Source organism: Platalea leucorodia (assembly GCF_965183815.1).
Source record: "Platalea leucorodia genome assembly, chromosome: 3".
Lineage (NCBI taxonomy): Eukaryota > Metazoa > Chordata > Aves > Pelecaniformes > Threskiornithidae > Platalea > Platalea leucorodia.
This window is the reverse complement of record NC_138825.1, coordinates 90,051,261-90,070,974: the sequence shown is the minus strand read 5'-3', so window position 1 is coordinate 90,070,974 and position 19,714 is coordinate 90,051,261. Positions and strand designations below refer to the sequence as shown.

The 19,714-nt window shown below is 41.7% G+C and overlaps 1 protein-coding gene across 7 annotated transcripts in view; it reads right to left on the bottom strand.

Moving 5' to 3' along the window:
- The window catches only part of IBTK (inhibitor of Bruton tyrosine kinase), a 63,920-nt gene extending 61,224 nt beyond the window's left edge, over window positions 1–2,696 (bottom strand). For all 7 annotated transcript variants that reach the window (XR_014227543.1, XR_014227544.1, XR_014227545.1 and 4 more), the window contains exon 1: window positions 2,525–2,696. The gene's annotated coding sequence lies outside the window, so the exon portion shown is untranslated. The remainder of the gene's footprint in view (window positions 1–2,524) is intronic.
- Between the last annotated feature and the right edge of the window lie 17,018 nt (window positions 2,697–19,714).

Sequence of the window (19,714 nt, the reverse complement as noted above, 5' to 3'; positions counted from 1 at the left end):
TAAGCTAATAATAAAAAAAAAAAAAAAAAAAAAAAAAAAGAAAAGAAAAGAAAAACAAATCTAAAGCTTACAGAATTAAAGCCATGGGAATGTGCTATCACATTACTGATTTTCCAGGATTTTCTGTTGCTTGTAGTCCTACCTAAAGGCAACTTTCACTAATACATATTAAAGTAGTAGTTTAGAATCTGACAAAAGTGACTAGCAAATTGAAGCTGGGTTGTAATATAATAAACATAGCACTGGCATTAAGCAACATATCCTCAAGGAAACACAGATGAATTCCTAGATAAATAACAGCAAACACACCCTTCGGTTATAAGCAGCACATTGTACAAGGCTTTAAAGAACAGCTAGACTACTCATTTCTACTCAGAAGATTACTTATCCACAGATAGTTTAACCTGTTCAGAAACTCCCTGCACATTTGTTGAAGCCTGGGCATAAATCTAGGCTTTTCAACCCCTTGAACAATATTATTTGAATACATTATAGATTTTATGGGGGTAAAGTAATTGAATATACAAGGACAAAAGAGTAAGTCTAAGCTATGCAGCAGCTTAGAGTGGTTTAGCAGTCAGAAATTCCCAGAGTCTTTCAAAACAAGCAGCTTCTTCTCAACTGTATTACAGGAGCATTGCGATACAAGGCACAGAAAGCAAGGGTACTGCTCTTCCCAAAACATCAGGTAGGGTGCTGCTTCTAGTTCAGATATCAAGTTTTAAGAGACGTAAGGCAAGTAGAAGAAAACTTTAGGAAGAGCATCTAGGATTCAAAAGGTTTACAAAATAACCTGTGAGTACAGGCTGAGCAAATTGGATCTATTTTCTCCTTCAGCTGTGTTTTCTACAGACCACCCAGAGCCTTTGAATAAGGTGGCTGTTACATAAAGAAGAAAAATCAAAACTCTAGTCCATTTTACCCCCGACAGCAGGATAAGTAGTCATTTGTTCAAATTTCCTAAGAGATTAAGATTATATGTCAGTAAGCACTTTCAAGTGATAAATTGAATGCTAATGAGGCTCTCAAAATGGGTTAGACAACAAGCAACCTGTTCAAGTTTTAAATAAATGTGACCTGCCTAGAACTAAAGCTATGGAGGAAAACCAACTTGCTTTAAAAAACACCACATTCCACCATGCCCACGATGTCCCCTGGGCCACAACAGATCCAAGCTGCTTCACTGACTGGGCCGGGGCCTCTATGCCACAGCTTGGCACAGGTACACCCCTAGCACAGGTGACCTTTAGAGGTTCTCTCCAGAGTTTCTGCAACTTCTGCCTTCACAGCAACAACAGCATAATCCTTACCAGGATGAGACATTCAGTGACCCAGCAACTCTAATCCATTTGCTCCTAACAGTGCTAACAAGCACTACCAATTAAAGGCAGACACATCTGTCTAAAAAACACCAAAGTACCACTGGTAGGCAAATTCACCTACAACGCGTCACAGCGGATCTATTAGTCAGGAATCATAGTACATAAACAGTAAACTGTGAAATATTGTGCTCGGCTTATCTAGAAATAGTTAAAACTACTTATGTTTAATAACTTAACACTATCCAAAAAAATTAAAACATACAGAAAGTGGTATAGACAAAAGCACAGTGAGTACAGTCATAGTCATTTCCACAATACACTGGGACCTTGCTATAGACTTTTTATTAAAACAGACAACCTGAAGATAAATCAAGAGCAATGAACCACAAATGTGTTCTAGAATTTCACCACACTTAACACTATATCAGATAAATACATCAAGTCTTCGGAAAAGCTGAATTTTCTGAATGAACTCTGAACTTTTGGTACAGTATTATTAACGAGTACCCAGATCAGATGTTGTTAGGTGATTATTATTTTTTTGAAAACCACAAATTGTGGTCAGTTTCCATGAAGACAGACAACTACACTGACCACGTCAGCAAAAAAAGGGCCAGATTTCAGAGATCAGGTGGTTGGCCCCTAAAAAGACTGCATAGAAATATCATTTTAAGCTAACTACGAGATTTCAGCTCTCTTGTGCTTACGCTGCTGCTCAAAGCCAGCAACACCATGAGCCACTACCAAAAGCGACAGACAAGTATCACCAAGAAGGCCAGAAACACGACAGGCTTCCCGGGAATCTCCAGCTAAGGAAACCTGGCAGCGGCTGCTGCCAGTGTCAAGGAAGGGGAGGGTCTGAAGTGTTTCAAAGAGCCAGCCACAGGCGAGGGGCAGCCAGGGGGGAAGGTGGCCGTTTTGCCTCTCACAAGACAAGCCCACGTAGCCGGGAAGCGAGGAGCAACAGAAGAGCCTTATCAACACAAGCGGCCGATCCACTTTTCTTCCGGCTCGAAGCCGGTCCCCTCCCATCCTACGTGGCCGGCCGCCCTTCACCCTCCCTGGCTCAGGCTCTCCCCATTCCTGCAGCCCCCCGCCGCCGTCCCCTCCCGTCCCCTCCGGCAGGGCCAGCCGTGACCCTGCCCGTCCCCAGGCCCGGCTCCCCCTCCGGACACATCAGCAGGTCGCGGCCCGCCCCTCACCAGTCGCTAGATGAATGGACTCGGGCGGGCAGGGCGGGACGCGCGCTGGGCAGCGCAGGGGCTCATCCTCAGTGACAGCGGGGCAGGGGCAGGGCCAGGCTGCTGCGGCTACCGCGACACCTCAGGCGGCGACGGCGACAGCCGGTGCCAGCAGCTCACAGCGGGGCGCAGGGACAGCGGCCGCCGCACCCCCGAAGAAGCAAGCAGCCGATTGGCCGCGGCGCCGCCGCACCTCGCACGCCGATTGGCTGCGACTGCCTCCTCGGCTCCGCCTCCCACGGCGGAGCCCGGATTGACTGACAGGCCGGGTCAGGTGGCGGAAGGGGGCGGGTTGAGGGGGCGGGGCGGGCCGAAGGGGCGGGGCCTGCCATGACGGGCTGGCCGGCGGTGTGTGAGCGTTGAATCAAAATGGCGGGCGGAGGTGCGACGGGCTGGCCGTGCACGTCGTGTCGTGAGCGAGGAAAGGGGCTGGAAATAATGGGGAGAGAGCAGGTGAAGGGGAGAAAGCTGAGGTGTTTCAGTGCCTTCTTCTATCAGTCTTCACGACAGAAGCCGCGTGGCCGGCTGTGAAGAAGGAGGATGGATTTCTGGCAAGGCAGCACCTCTCCAGGAGGACTCGAAAGCAAACAGTTAAATAATCAGTCTGCAGGTCTCTAGAAAATAATGAAGTGAGAGACAGCATCGAGAAGGCTGTGTTGAGGCAGATTGTCTTAAGCCAACATAATTTCTCTCTCTGACAGAGCAGGTGGCCTAATTTATATGAGAGAGCTTGATTTTTGTGAGGCTTTTGACACCCACTCGGGGCAGTCTCATAAGCAGCCTTGGTATGTGCACAAGGATTTGAAAAACTGCTTTTGTAATTACCTATGGTTAGCTTAATGTGTGTTTCAGGTCAACTCTGTGACAGCTCAATTCTACTTCTCGATGGCTTGGATGATGTAATAGGTAGTACAGATCAATCTGGAACAGGATAAGGGTGTAGTATTTTAGGGTGGGAGGCTAGGAACCAAGGCAAGCAGTACCTAATGTAAAGTACAGAGTAAAAAAATCACGTATCGTTTTTCCAACATACAGGAATATATTAATGATGTATTAATGCCAATAGCCAGAGTTTCTGTGTGTTTCTCTAAAGCCACAGTTTTATCCCCCGTGTAATGCAAGCGTTAAAAGACTTTAAAACAACCTTGCTGTTTTTCAAACCACGGAACATTTAAAGTTGAAAAAAATTCTGTGTGTTCTTCAGCAGCAGTTCAATTTGGGGAAGATTGGGTAGAAGTAGCATGTAGGTGAATCTCAAGCTTTTTCTCATGTGCCATCTGACCCAGTTAAGGCGAATTGTGCAGCCTGCTTTCTGTATTTCACTGTATAAATGTTTGGTTTGCCAGCAGTTACTCACCATTGTAACTAACCCTGAATGTGAAATTTATTTATTCATTCTTTTCCTAGTGATAGCTTCTTTCTGCTTCAGTCATAAGCATACCTTAGAGGTGGCCTTGCCCCAAGTATGCTGCCAGCTGGCCTAAGAACAGTAATGACCATCTGGGGAGATAAGGAGGTCCAAATACAGCTGAAGTCAGTCATAAACAATGCTTTGTTGTACAATAATGAATTCAAGTGAATAGCTGGGACAGGCATCCTTTGGAGGGGTAAACAGCACAGTGGAAAGGTCAAGAGGCTTAAAGCAGAACAAGGCCCAAGACAACATGAATAGATTCTATATGAGAAAAATAATTTCTAAGAAGCTGGACTGCCCCTCAGGTCTTTCATACAAAATACTACTGTAAAGAATAGAAAACTATAGCAAAGGCCACAGAAAAGTTGGAAAATATTACTCAGTCATGAATAGGACCTGCTGGAGTGCGAGTCAGACAAAACCTTGACAGAATAACCAAAGGCTTTTAGCAATGGGTTTCTGTGCCAGAGTTTGATCTCCTTTTCAGCACTTTTAATATTTTCATGGAAAAATAAGATATTAACTACTTTACCTATTGTTTATTATTCAAGCTTTTCTAATTGTCCCCAGCTCATAGGTCCATAATAGAAATTCCTGCTAGCTTGTGCTGCCTCTGCAAAAGCAGCAAACTGATTAATACCATTCACAGAATCAGGATGATGTAGTTTGATTTGCAGAGATATGTTGAGCTGATAAGGTAACATCATAAAACAAAAATAGCTCAAACAGGTTTAGCTGAGTCTCCGTTTAAATTACTGGTTTTGTTTTGATGTGTTTTACCAGTGGAAAATGACAATATTGTTGTGGAAAAATATACTATTTTAAGCCTTTCAGAAGAAATTACAGGCAGCGGAGATGAAAAGCCAGTAACAAATCACTGAAGAGTCTTTTTTAATTGGGTAGTCCAACAGCCAGATTTGTGAGTTCCTGAAGGATGTAGTACGTGCCTGACAGTTAAGAACTGTTCATCCTTTTTTTTTTTTTTTTTTTAGTCCCTGATGAAAAGGTCTCAGTTATCACAAATAAACATGTAATTACCTTATAGGAAAAAAATGTGTCTCTGACCGCTGTTATTACTTTTTATAGCAGCTCTAGACTTTAAGTCAAAAATCCTTCAAAAAATTGAAAGAGCAGCACTTAAAAAGGAAAACCAGTGTACTTATCCATCTTCAGAATTTGAGGAGGAACATCAATTTTGAGAGGCTTAATTAGCCTACAGAGTGTCTTTTTTGTCTTAGTATGCATCTCAGTTCATTGACTGTTGAAGGGTTATCGACTGACTGTGCTCCAAATGTGTATACTCATTTAAGGTTAGGGGAGATAAATCTAGGCTATAGGGAGGACACTGCCCCATTAGGCAGCTTTCTGGCGACCTATGGATCCCATCCATCCATCCATCCATCCAGAGTAGTCTGCAGGAATACTGAGGTAAAGTTCCATGCCTTGTCTGCTGCGCCAGACTTAGGCTAATGGAGGAATTAGAGGAGAAGATGTAAGCGACACTAAGGAAAAAAATTTACTCTGTGCACTGTAACGGTCTCATAACAGATTTCTGAAATTGATTCTGAATGTTGAAAAAAGATGGTAATTACTTTTATCAGCCAGTAACAAAAAGTTCAGTCTATATATCAAAAGTGAAAATAATTAATTTTTTCCTTTTCAGCTATAGTAAGTGTTGAGTGACAGATTTCCCCCTTCACATTTCTATTTATGTGCCTTAGCTGGCCTAATTATTACCAGTGTCCTCTGGAGCCTTGGGTAATATTTCTTATTGGCAGCAGTAATACTCTCTGCTGAAGAAAAAATTAATCTGCTCCAGGCTTACCTTCTGCTGATACTAAATAAGTTCCTCATGATCTTTCTCTTTTATGAACTTGAAAAAAAAAAGATTATAAAATAGTGGGAAATATGTATTACAGAACTAATAGAGGAAGATTCAGTGTAACACCTCTTAGCAGGGAAGGCTTGCAAAAAAACGGACTATTGTTTATTTGTTGGATACCCACACACTATTTATATAGCCACACACTATTTATTATAGCCACACACTGTTTATTTGTTGGATAGCCACACACTCGAAAGAAGCATTTTTATACCAGTAAAGTATCTCCAAAGTTATTAAAAATATGTGCATCTTGTGTTAAGAAAGCCTATCCTCTTTCTTACTCAGAGAGACCAGGTTACTCAATTCCATATGCCCATACCATCTGAGGAAAACGTGGAGAAGGAGTCCGAGGATCATTGAAAGGGGGATGGTGAAGTATGGGGACTCCCTGAAGTCTGCTCAGGCTACTTGAGAGGTCCCCTGTGACGGTAAAGTAGGAAATGGAGATGCGGTGAGCACCCAGGAGCTTTCACGCAACAAACCATGGCTTCAGCAAAGGAGGTTCTTGATCTCACAAGATTGGGAACGCTTCCATGCAGCTGTGTCATGTCAGATACTCTGTCTTCTTTAACTCGTAATTGCCATATTTATTTAAAAAAAAAAAAGTTTTTCAAAAACTTGTGGAAAAGGACAGAACGTACATAAAACAAAATGGTAGTAAAAGCCAATCATTTGTGGGAACTGTTCAAGGGGCAGCTGCTTGCAGTGACTGGAGTATAATCTTCAATACCATCAGAAACTGCAGTAGATGTGAAGCAGATGTTATCTGTTGTGATGTTAAATATTTTGCAGAAAAGTAATTTTAAACACAGTGTTTTCTTATTCTGTGGGAAGTTCATTGTATAGGCGCAGCAAGAAAATTCAGTTTGTAGTCTGTCTTTCCTGCACATGTTCCGCCCTGATCTTCCTGAATAGAAGACGCAAGACTGCAGGCTACCTCAAGAACATCAGCCTCCTCTGGAGGGGAGAGGATGGATGGAATGACATTGAGAATCAAGGATGTTCCCTTGGGCTTCCTAAGGACTTTCCAGTGCACATCTCAGGCTCCATAGCCGTTCTGAATAACGCTGGCGGTCTTGCGGCTGTCTCACAGACAGGGGAGAGGCAAGATCATGGTGGTCAGGAGGCATGGAGGATCTGTTTGTAGCTTCTGAACTTGTGGGAACAGAGGGGAGCTGCCTTTCTTGCCTTGTTCTGATGATAGGAAAAAAGAGGCTGTTATTTTTAAAAACTTTTTGTAAAGAATGGGTAAATACCCATTTTACAGTACAGCTGATTTTTTCTGGCCATTGCACGCCCAGACGCAGCTGTTTGGGCTGTGTTGGTGCTATCCCTGAACAAGACCTGTCACACGCTCGCCTGGCACTCTGGGAGCCGGACATACTGCATCCCCAAAGCTGCTGCCGGTAGGGTCCAGCTGCGCTCGGTCTGGGTGGCAGAGGGTGCCCACCTACTGCCGCGTGCCGTGCTGAATGCCGTGGGTCAGGAGGCCCTTCACGGCGCCGGGCACAGTGGGATGCAGCCTGTCTCTCCCAGTCTATCCGTGTGCTCTCTGCAGGAGCTCATGGCCCAGCTGAAGCGGCGCCTGGGGACCTGGGTTGTCTTGCTCCAGCTGTGTGACCCAGGGATGCCAGGAGCAGCTGGAGTCACCACGCCTGTCCATCTCTGCAGTGACCCACTGCTGTTGTGAGGGGTGTCGGTTCCCAAAATGGGATGGCCCTGCATTAAATAGTATGTTGGCAAAGACAGTGTGGCGTTCCCTTTACATCACCTCCAGACAGGTCTCCTCTGGCCTTACCTTACTTCTTTCTAGGTCTTCTCTGGGTCTTAAAAACCTCTCTCGAGGTTTTTTAATCTTCTGAACACTGACTTCAGAGTGTTCGGAAGATAAAAAAACCTCAAGAGAATAAAATCTCCACAGCTAGTAGACACACCTTTGCACTTACCTTGCAGTGCCATCTACAGTCGAAAAACTCCTCTGAGGCTCAGCTGACACCACAGTGTTGTTTGGTCAGCAGCTCGCAGGCTTCGCAGAGCAATTCTGCAACAAGAACTACAGCACCGCAGTTTTCGTCGCAGAGGGAGCTTGTCGAGCGCAGGCTCAGGACTCCAGGCACTTTTGAGCTAGTCTCAGCTGTGCCAGTGGCTCGCTGAACCTTGCGTCAGGCAGCGGGGAGAATATCCATCCTTCCTCCCTCCCACCATGGTCTGCCTCCGTGCAGGATCAGAACAGGCTCCTCTACTAGGACTGATGAAAACAGGAACTTAACTAACTTACTTACCTGCTTTAAATTGTCCCTTCTATGAAGCTGTTTCTGACCATTGATCCCCCTGCAAAACAGGGGGGAATAGGGCTATCTAAAATGTGTTGACACCTATGAATGAAAGGCTGTATAAGAAATGGTAAATATTTCAGCACTTAAAAGTTAAGATTCAGGGGTTTTTTAGTGTATGATGAAATTACAAGTGAAGATGCAAGTGAAACAATAAAAGGCATGAGTAGAGTCTCTTTTTCTACAGTTTTTGAAACAAAGTTATGCCAAATCATAGGGGAAAAGAAAAAAACTTTAAAAAGGTTCATTTTTTTTTTCAAGTAATTCCAACCTACCCAGCTATCATTAGGCCCACTTTAAAAAGATCATGCATATGTACATTGTATTCCAGACAGAATATATCAGGAAATGTATAGAATATTTTTTAAAAAGAAAATCTTTAGGGATTTTTGATTAATAGCTTTCAAAGTTAATTCTAGCAACTTTGATACATCTGTCTGAGTTTCTGCTAAGGATTCTAATAGCAAAAGCCAAGCAGCAGCATATCTATGAACTGCCATTCTAATGGGCATAAATACTATTTTTCTATGACCTATCACCATACAACTGTGGTCATAGCCTTTAAGGATACTGAAGATTTATGAGCATTTTTCCATTAGAAAAAATTGCATCTTCATATGCTATTCAAAGTTTATTGAAAATAAAATTAGGTGTAGTGGTTGATTAACAGTCGTGATGGGAATGATCATTTGTATGATTTGTTGTGGTTTCACAAAGAGGATGCATAATATTTGATGGATTTCATACACTGTGCTGATTTGTAAGTTTTGATAAAGTAATTCCAAGTTTGATGTAATTGTTTCTGATTAATTATTTAATGTTTTTTACTTCAAGGTATGAAGACTGAAGTGGGCTTCTGTCTCCTTTACCAGCACTGGTTGCTGCAGTGTGAACACCCAGTATCAGACTGCAGGTACCAAGGGGTGTTTTAATAGCACTGTAGGCCAAAAGATCATAAATGCCTGTGAGACAGCATGGATTGAATAATGGTAGTACAAAAACCACTCAGCTCTCTTCTGCTTTCTTTCCCAAATGGACAGTAAATTCAATGACCTGGTTCTAGGGCCTGAGACTAAGACCTCCAAAATAGGGAGCCCAAGGAACAGAATTGTAGCGTATCTCACGGCACTCATAGTTGCATCTCATTTTCATAAAAGTTTGCCCTCAAGAATCAAGCCAGCTGCTGTACGTACATTCATTCTAAACTCTTCAGTGCTGCTGGGCAACCACGTATGCTGTCTATAGGTATGCTCCTCTCCTGACTGAGAGGATACATCTCATGCTGCCAGATGACAAATCAAGATGATGATCCACATCTTCATGACTGGTAGGCTGGATTTTTGCAATATGTAGTGAACACACCGGAGCACAGTAGCACAAACATAAGCAAAGTGAAGCTATTTGGAAAGTAGGAAAAAAAAAAAAGTGATTTTTTTTTTCCCCCCTGTCTCTTAAAATATCCTGGTGGTTGAATAGTTGCTATTAGCTCTGCTAACCGAGACAAGATTCTTCTCCCCTCACTATACCAGTTCCCCACAAAGTACAAATTCATAGTCCTTATGCTCATGTAGTTTGACTTTCTGTGTCAAGCTAGCTTAAAGAAGACTTCTTTCTTGGAAGATACCAATCTCCTTTTATGGTTTCACTACAGAGGCAATATTTTTAGGTGTGCAAAGGGCAAATTTTTTGTAGCAACTTAACTAAAAGCATGGACCTCTTCCCCCAGAGCGGCATGGATGGCCTCATCATCTCCTGTGCAAACTGCTAGGAGTACTCTCCCATCTGTTCTGCATGGAAAAAGTCTTCAAGTCGCCTGCAGGGAGGCCTCCCAAAAAGGTACAAATCTGTGGATCAGTCGTTAATCAGTGTGTAAAAGAAAGTGCTGGCTAGCTGTCCAGCTCAGCTGCTGCTGCTCTCTCAAGGGCCTTGTACGTTATTTTGCCACTAGATGACACTGTCGAGACACATTTGTTCTTTCATCCTGCTTCTCCAAAGGTATTCAGGAAAACCAAATTAAAAAAATGGCAAGATATATTTGTTAGTAGCATTCTGGAAAGCCTTATTCTTAAAACATGAGGGGAAGATACAGTTGAAGAAGCTAAAATTTCTAGCGAATATGGTATTGTTTCCTGAAGTAGAACCAGGGAAAAATCTTTTCAGACTATTGCAAGTAAATGAGTTCATTTTGTATTTAGCTGTTTTAAATAGTTATGGTACCATTTAGAGACAGAGTGGATTCTTTCACCTAATCACAAGCCTATTCAATATTATAGAATCAAAATTAGGGACAGAAGGTGGCATGTGAGGTTTCTATTTACTTTGGCCAGGAAAAATATTAGTTCTTCCCTAGTTTTGCTAAAGTCCTCTTATCTGGGAATATATGCTTTCCTCGCTCAGCTGAGAAACGTCTATTCCTTCTCACATGAAAGACTGCTAGTAAGCAACAGCGAGGAGAAAAAGAAAGGACCCCATAAGCTGGGCCATTTTTCCCCCTTCTTTTTCCAATAGAGAAGAAAATAAGAAGTGTCCCATTACCCTGAAGGTATTGTGTGGAGCAGGAGGACCCCATCCAGCTATTTGATTGGGACTAGAGCAAATTTGCAATCCTATTTCTAGACCTTGAAATCTGAAATCATCCCTTAGTCATGTGGAGTTCTCCTGACGCAGAACGTGTCCACACGCTCCCGCATTTGTTTGGTCTGGTGGTTATCTGAACAGCTATCCTTGTGCTAAATATTGCTCAGCTCCTGCCAAGGTACCTGCAGGCAGCGGGACCTTTTCCAGGCTGGGGCAGGCTAGCAGAACAGGGAGACTGACCTGAAGTGCCGACTGAAACAGTGACACCCTGCTGTAATTCCGATGCCATTTTGAGCAAACATGAGACTGTGTTAATTTGGCATCATTTGGAAGGGAAATAAAAGGACTTGTACTCAGAATCTGTAAGTGGCAATTCAGTGAATGTTCAGTACTTTGAAATAAAACCTGTAGCATTTGAAATTCAAAAAGATGTTAAAAATGCAGAGACATTCATTCATTCTTCATTTTTAAAAGTCTTTTTTTTACCATGCATACATCTTCCCTAGCTGTTGCTGCTTGAGAGTTTGGGCAGCAGTAAATTGCTTCCAGAACACGTGGCTGCTACTTCTTGAAAAACAGTCTTATCAGCTTGGTGCTTTTTAAAATCTTTTTTAAACAGAATAAACCTGTGAGGGCAGATTACATACAGGATTGGATTAAGTTTTTACTAAGCCAGTATTTGCTCAGGTCAGTGAAGATATTGTAGACCCACATCATTAGATCTACACTACATCCTGAAGTGATGCGGATTTCAAAAATACTCCACTTTTTAACCCAAATCGGACCAGATCTTGTTTTCAGCAGAGCCTCACAAACCTGCTTGAGCACAACTGAGCAAACTGCAGCACGGACATGCGGATGAATGTCTAGGGCAGAGGATAGGATGGAGAGGCAGGAATTGCATGGGCCAGCTTTGCCAACAAAAACAACATTGTGGACTACACCATAGTCTGTTACACAGCTCACAGCACCCTTCCGACACCTTTCGTATCAGCAATAACACTGGAATACTAGCATAATACTCCCCAGACCACAAATGGATGTTTTAGCAGAGGTATGTAACACTTCCTAGATAAGTGGTAAAATACTTCAAAATCACTATGGCAGCCAGGAAGCTCCAAGTCAGCTCACCATACTAATTCTATATTTCAGCTGCTTCACATAATGACAGTGTAAATGTAATAGGGACCACCAAGAATACAGACTCTTTGTCCTGCAAAACAGCAGAAAAAGATTAGGTAAAGAAAAATTCACAGATGAAAATGTTTTTTTAAAAAAAAGAAAGACCGGAGGCAACTCTCAGCTCTAAGTGCTGGGTATCAGTTCACCCACTGATGATGTGGTTAAGAAAACCCCAGGGGCCTGCCCTGCTCGCTGGCTGGGGCGGTGGGATCCCTGGCTGCAAGACCCTGCCATCCCAGGGGAGCCCCTGCCACTCTGGCTCCCAAGGCCCACTGTGCCCCGACATTTGCTTTATCTCAAGGAAGGGGTTGGGGAGAGTAGGAAGAGCTATTTTGCCACTTTTTATTACCCACTAATGGTTGTTTCTCTCTGAACATACCCATTTGGTTGCCAGGTACTCTTCTTTGCTCCCTTAGCTCTATTTTTATAGAAAATAGTAGGAAGAAAGAAATAAAGATCATTTTTCATGCCAAAGCTCATTAAGCAAATTTGGTTCAGCTCCCAAAAAAAGAGAAAAGGAAAGGAAAAAAGTAACTCAGGAGCCTGTTTTTCCTCATACTTCAGTAGCATCCTTAATGAGCTGACCTGTGAGAAATTATTTTTGTCTACCTTTTAGTTGCCTTAGTAAAGAGTTTGCAGCAATGTCTCACCTCAGCATTGTCTTATGTCTTGGCTCAGCTATATGGTAGCACAACAAAACCTTTATTATGTTCTTACCAGTGCAGGCACATTTTATACTAAGTGTCATTATGCTTTCCTTCCACCAAAGCACGTAAAAACAAGGCTGGGGCAAAAGATACTCAGAAGTGGTATTCTGAGATTACAGACCCATTAAGGAATTTTCAAGTGACTGGTGTTGCACAGCTGTGAAAGGGATGAGACACAATAGACAATTTTTGTAATAAACAGGTCCAAATAGATGGGGTTTAATGATCTCGTGTAGCCAGCGTGATGATTCACAGGTTACTCTGTAGGACATTGCTGTTACAAGCCCTCCGCAGGGTCCTTTTCTTTCTGCACGCTGCTTTTATATAACTTAAAGCTTTGTGCTCAGCCTTTTTCAGCCTGAGCAGATTACAGCCAGCTTTTTCTCAACTCCTTCCAACAAAGAGCTCTGTATTACCGGTACAGGCAATATCCTTGCACAACCACATTTTCCCTGTCCTCACACATAGCCAAACACCAAAGCTGGCACAGCTTTATGCAAAGGACAGGCTGAAGGGGAAGAAAATAACAGAAAACTTCTTTTTTAAAGGCAGCTTCTGAAAAGCAAGAAGCATAATCTGTCTGCTCCAGTCTCTTAAGGAGTATCTCCCTTTAACAGCTAGTAAATCTCTGATCTGGGACTCAGCTGCTCCTTGCATAAAAATGGCATATGCCACTGAACCTTCAGATGCCTCAGCACCTACAGATATTTTAAACTCATATGCACTCACAAAAAGTCGTGTCCAGGTGGTATAAGACTTAAACATAGTTTCTCTCTCTCCCTGGGACTTGATTATCTCCTATCTTGCTCTTTATATTGCTTGTACTGCTTGTACCTTCTCATTTATATCTCTGTAAAGTATTGCCATTTTGGTAAGGTGACACTATACACACACCTGTAAGTGGCTGCATAGGATATAAAGTAGGAGAAGATTAGGTCTGTGGTTCCAATCTGTCCTGCAGAAGGAAAAAACAATCTAGAGAGAAAAGGAGAATAGGAATTACCAGCTGCCTAGGACAGCAGAAGATAAACAAAACTATTATTTTCCCATCAGTCAAGGAAGCAGAAAAAAAAAAAAATTCTGCAGTGAACTCAGACACTTCATCTAGGATTGCTTTTCTCAGATCCCAAAATGTAGGTACGTAATGAAAGAAAGCCCTTAAAAATGTTTTCAGGAGTTTTTCCTGAAAGCGTATGTCATCCTGTTACCTTCAACAGAGCGCTCAGTCACTCTAACAAACAGCAGGTATTCATTCTATAGCACGCTTACACGGCACTTGTCAGTATTTACCTATGGACAGCAAGCACAGCAGTGCCTATAACAATATAGCTGAAACGCTAGGCATCTGCCTCATGCACCCGAAAAAACAGTACGGAGGTAATTTCTTCTCTCAACACAAGAGAAAATGCTCCCAGTGCATTTCTCGTGCTGCAAGAGGAGTACTGAAAAGATTAATGCTTCTAAGGAAGGCAGGCTATCAACAGCTGCCTGTGCCGCTTGCACGAAGAGAGAGGAAAGCGTTCCTTTGCTGTCCCTTGCCTCCTGGGGGACATGAAAGCCTCCCCGTAAGACCACAGCTGCTGGAAAAAGTTCAGGTCTCTGACTCTGTAACATTTCTAATTGGTCTTTTTTACCAATACGTGTACTAAAATCATGCAGCAGTAGGTATTTATACTGTTTGTGCATAGTTCGGACTTACATATATACAGCTTATAATATAATTGTATACACCAATGCTAGTCAGACTTTCCACATGCAGCTATGCAAACGGGGCTGACTCAAAGTACTACAGCTATGACCCCTTCACAAGCCGTTTTACCTTGGAATACTTTTTTTGTTTCCCTTTAGATCTATTCCCTATGCCCCATTATATCAACATTTTAGTTCTCTAAAGTAAGATGAACACATAAATCCCAAATACTCCTTATGAAGGATTTAGAGAAAAATGAAAGAATGAGAAAAATTTGCACAAGGTTATAACTGTCAGTTTGTTCAAAATGTAAGTTTTGAAGCTATCCTGTGAGAAATGCTGATAATAACAAAAACTGATTCAGCTGGGTTCATAAATGTGTTGATTACTGTGAAACATTAATACTTAATGCATCTGTTAAACTGTCTAGAGGCTGCTCTTTATGTTGAATTAAAGCAAAGCATTGGACATCTCCAGGATGCTCTACTCACAGAAGCTTTTTAACAGCTGAAGAGCTACTTTGTCCATCAGGGAAGTATCAGAGAGCCATGAAAGTTGTAGACACATTTAGGATACCAAAGTACCAAAAAGGAACAATGTCAGTAGTAAAATGGTGTGACCTAAGCAATGCAATCGGGTGAATACCTTTAATCAGGCTCCCAGAAAAGTCCAGAAATGGAAGGGAGAAACTAGTAAGGGACAGGAATGGGTTAAAAGAGCTCAGCACTAACTCTGCTTGCATGGAAATCAGTGCCTTCCAGAGGAACAAAGCAGGAAAGGTTTTGTTTTTTTTTTTAAAAAAAAAAAAACAGTACCTGTAGTCCTTTCTCATTTATTACTTGTTTTCCTAAAGAAAAAATTTCTTGTGGGGTTAGAAATAAGAACTGCGTTATCCCAAGGATCTAGATCTCTGTTACTCTTACACTGAATAACAGGCAAGTAGAAATATTTTAGTTGATACAAATGCTAGTACAGGGCTGATCTTCTTTCTGTCTCTGTATAGACCGTGTCCAGTTTGGAGTGCAGCTCACTTCATGGGACTCAGCTAGGAACAGAAATGTAACATATGGAGCTGTTTGTAGAATCAGCATTGAAATTTAGTCGAGTGGCTTCTGTAATTTTAAATCCGTTCTGACCCAGCAGAGTTATTCCCTTCCTATAAATAAGTCTATCGTAACTGTAATAGGAGCCATATCTGAAGTTGGACAAATGCTACTTTAGCAAAAAGAATATAATAAAAACTGCCTCATCAGAAGTGGAAAATATTCAAAGATATTAACTTTTCAAAAAGAAACAATAAACAAGTCATTTAAGTTGTCAAAATAATCCTTTTCCTTATTTTCACATTATTGTGTTTATACAAAGACCATCTTGTAAGCAAAATAATATATTCTATAATTTGCATTTAACATTGCACCTGACATCATTTCCATCCATTGCAACAAAAGCAGGTTTTTTACTTCTGCTCCACATAATGCATCTCTGGGATTCTCAAGCTGCCAGGCATTTTATATGACATGCTTATAGCAAAAAAGAAAAAAATACACTCCATTCCAATAAAAATGGTGGGTTTCAGCATAATAACGCAGTCAAAGCAATCTGGTATGCAAAAGAAATGAAAACAGCTACAGCAGGTTGATAAGGAACAAACAGTATAGGAAACAAAAGAAGCCAAAATAAGCAATGAATTTTAAATGAAATTAAAAGTTCTGATGATTGACTTAAAACCTACAGAGTGTGCACCTCATTGATTGCCAAAGCTATCTGATAATGCTTGGAACAGTCCAATGTAACTTTTAGACAGGAAAAAACAACATTTCCATGCATCAGGACGAGTTTCAGGTAGGCAAATGTCACTGCCAGTGAGGAAATGGTTAGTACAAAAAAGGCATCTGTGCAGCGGCTGAGGTTACAGCCTAAGATATCCACACGCAAAGGCTTTCTGCCATGGATCTCCTCTCTTCCACATAGGATGGAGGTATATACATGGTCCCATGCTCATTTACACAGAGGCAACATAGATCCATGAGAAAGTAGTTTTATACTAATCAAAAAATATAAACAAGCCTGATTGTATAAATATAAGACAGGTTAGTTTTCCAAAACCAGAAATGTTTTATTACTGCAGGTAAACAAGCCAACCACTGAGATACAGAAAGTCAATTGTAAGCTTAACAAATTAGAAGTACTCCTCTCAAAATTCACTTGATAAAGAATGGTTTGGGTTGGAAAGGACATTAAAGATCATCTAGTTCCAACCCCTCTGCCATGGCCAGGGACATCTTCCTCTAGATCAGGTTGCTCAAAGCCCCATCCATCCTGGCCTTGAACACTTCCAGGGATGGGGCATCCACAGCTTCTCGGGGCAATCTGTTCCAGTGCCTCACCACCCTCATAGTGAAGAATTTCTTCCTTATATCTAATCTAAATCTACCCTCTTTCAGTTGCAAGCCGTTACTCCTTGTCCTATCACTACATGCCCTTGTAAAAAGTCCCTCTCCAGCTTTCTTGTAGTCCCCCTTTTAAGTACTGGAAGGCTGCAATAAGGTCTCTCCGGAGCCTTCTCTTCTCCAGGCTGAACAACCGCAACTGTCTTAGCCTGTCCTCATAGGACCTGCTCCATGATCTTGCCAGGCACAGAGGAGAGACTGACGGGCCTGTAGTTCCTCAGGTCTTCTGTTTTTCCCTTTTTAAAAATGGGGGTTATGGTTCACCTTTTCCCATCAGTGGGAACTTCACCGGACTGCCACAGCTTCTCAAATAGGATGGATAGTGGCTTAGCAACTTCATCTGCCAGTTCCCTCAGGACCCGCGGATGCATCTCATCAGGTTCCATGGACTTGTGCACCTTCAGGTTCCTTAGATGGTCTCAGACCTGATCTTCTCCTACAGTGGGTGGTTCTTCCTTCTCCCAGTCCCTGCCTTTGCCTTCTGTGACTCGGGCGGTGTGGCTTGAGCACTCACTGGTGGAGACTGAGGCAAAAAAAAAAAGCTCTGCTTAAAAAAAGTTTCAACCTTTAACAAACATAATTTAAACAAAGACAAGATGATTTGTTCAAATCTACTCCAAGCTTTCAGGTAAGGTTATTTTTTTAATTAAATGAATGAAAAACTAGTTCTCTTTCCCATCCAACTAAAGACCTCTGCTATACACAATTAACATGTGCCTAGACATATTTAGCTCTCTTTTATTCTGAAGCTCAACATTTGACCTTTTCACAGGCTCAGTATTGCTTTCTACAAATTATCTTTATTTTTAGATTAAATAATTACAGCACTGTTTTTTCCTCCAAGATGAACTTGCCATTAAAAAGTAATTACGGGATACATTCTTCCCATTCATGTTTCACTATTTAAGGCGTTGCCTGAACAATGAATAAACCTTCTTTAAGACTACGTTTGGCAAGGTAAGACATGAGAAGTGTAACCTAGTTTATGTCCTTTTTGGCCTTATAGACTGAATAGTAAAATTTAGGCAACAACAAGAAACGCTAATTCCATTTTTTCCCTACTCCCAATGGAAATATTTTGATATTATACATAGAAACTTCATTCTTAAGCAGTGCTATTCTACTCATCAGGAGTCTGCAAACAGTATAAATTTACCTTGCAGAGGCACCAACTGTGAGTATTGGGGACGAGAATATCTGTGTAACCAAGAAATAGAAGTCCTAAAAAGTACCCTGACTTGAGAATTTAGTTACTTACAATGAATAAATTAAGCGCCTGGAACCACCACAAGGTTAGCATTTGCTAAAGTGTGGGTTTTTTTCTGAATGAATGAATTCATCTTCATACAGAATCAGAATCTGAATTCACATGCTGATGGATTATTCATTAACCTATTATCAATTAACCTGAAGGAAACAAACAAAGGCCTTAACTGAGGAAGAAATAATGAGAAGAGTTAACATGCTTTTGAGGAAGCTGAAAAAGATTTGAGATAACAAAATGATTGTTCTAGCTTTCATGTTCCATATCTGTACCAGTGTAAATGGCAACTATAAAACCTGGGAATTACTTCATCCTATCTGAATTGGAAAACTATTTAATTCTGAGCCTGCAACATAAGTAATTGTGTAATCAGATTAAAACATTTCTACAGAGCTTCTGCTCCCATTAAAAACATCTGCAGAGTGTCACATTGCCTGTGGCTTTCATGACTTTACAGCATTGCCTGTCTTATGCACATCTTGGTTAAAATGCCAGTCCTAGCCTTTCTTGAGAGTTTTTCAACATATGTTTTCCTTCTCTGCTTACCCAGGCTCATTTTCTACACTGGTCAACACTTTGTAAAAATAATCATACACCATCCAGGGCAAATATATAAGTGAGTAATGTTCCATCAGTGGGCACCATACAGCCAGGGTTTATTTGGGTTTTTCAAAGAGATTTAGGAGACGCTGAATGAAATGCTGTGAGTTAGGGCAAAGCACAAACTTCAGTGATCCATCTGATTTTGGGGAACTGTTACTGCCTACCAAACCACTAAAATCTTTGGCTCATGAAACTGTGGCCAATAGTCCTGGCAGTCATCCTGTGCTTCCGGAAGGTGGTAACATGCTGTCACTGAAAAGGAGTGTGATTTTAAGAGCATCCTTGAAAATGCCAAACCCTTTGTTCAGCCTGAAAGTTAGAAGTAATTAAAGGCACCTCTCTGAGGGCATAAAAGACAAGTCAAGCTGTGATCTGAGAAATGTTCATGGGACAGATGGCACATAGACAAGCTAAGGAGTCAGTTATGGCCATGCAGGTCTCTGTGTATGAAAGAGCAGAAGAAAAAAGAGTTAACGTCCTGGTGGGAAGCTGCGAGGCACTCAGAGCTTTCAAGGGTTGCAAGGGATGGATGCCACATTATGGCTGTCAGATTGCCCAAGGAGCTCCGTGCTTCTAAGGCAGTCTGTGAAACTTCAGAGTTAGTCAACAGGGCTGACAAAGGGTTGCAAGCTATATTTAATCGCTGTCACAAATTCACTAAAGCAGACAAGACTTGTCCAGAAAGGTCCATGATGACATGGTCACAATTTTTTCTCTTTGCTGTAATGAAGAAAGATTTTTGGCTCTGTTGATCATGAATGATGTTAATGACACTTAAAGTTCTTCATTGATTCCAGAAGACCCAAGTTTGATTTTCTGTCTGCTTCTGAAGCCCTTTATTAACGTTAGGTAGGAGAGAGCAAGTTTTTGAATGATGCTAAGTATCTGCAAAATCATAGAGATGTATGCATGAAGGAGAGCTTTGAAAAGGCATGTCCCATAAGAGTGATAGATGTGCTTAGGAAATACCAATGTATGATTGTAATCTTAAGTGTTTTCCAAAGCATACATCTTGTATGCATGCTTAAAGACCAGCTAAAATTCAG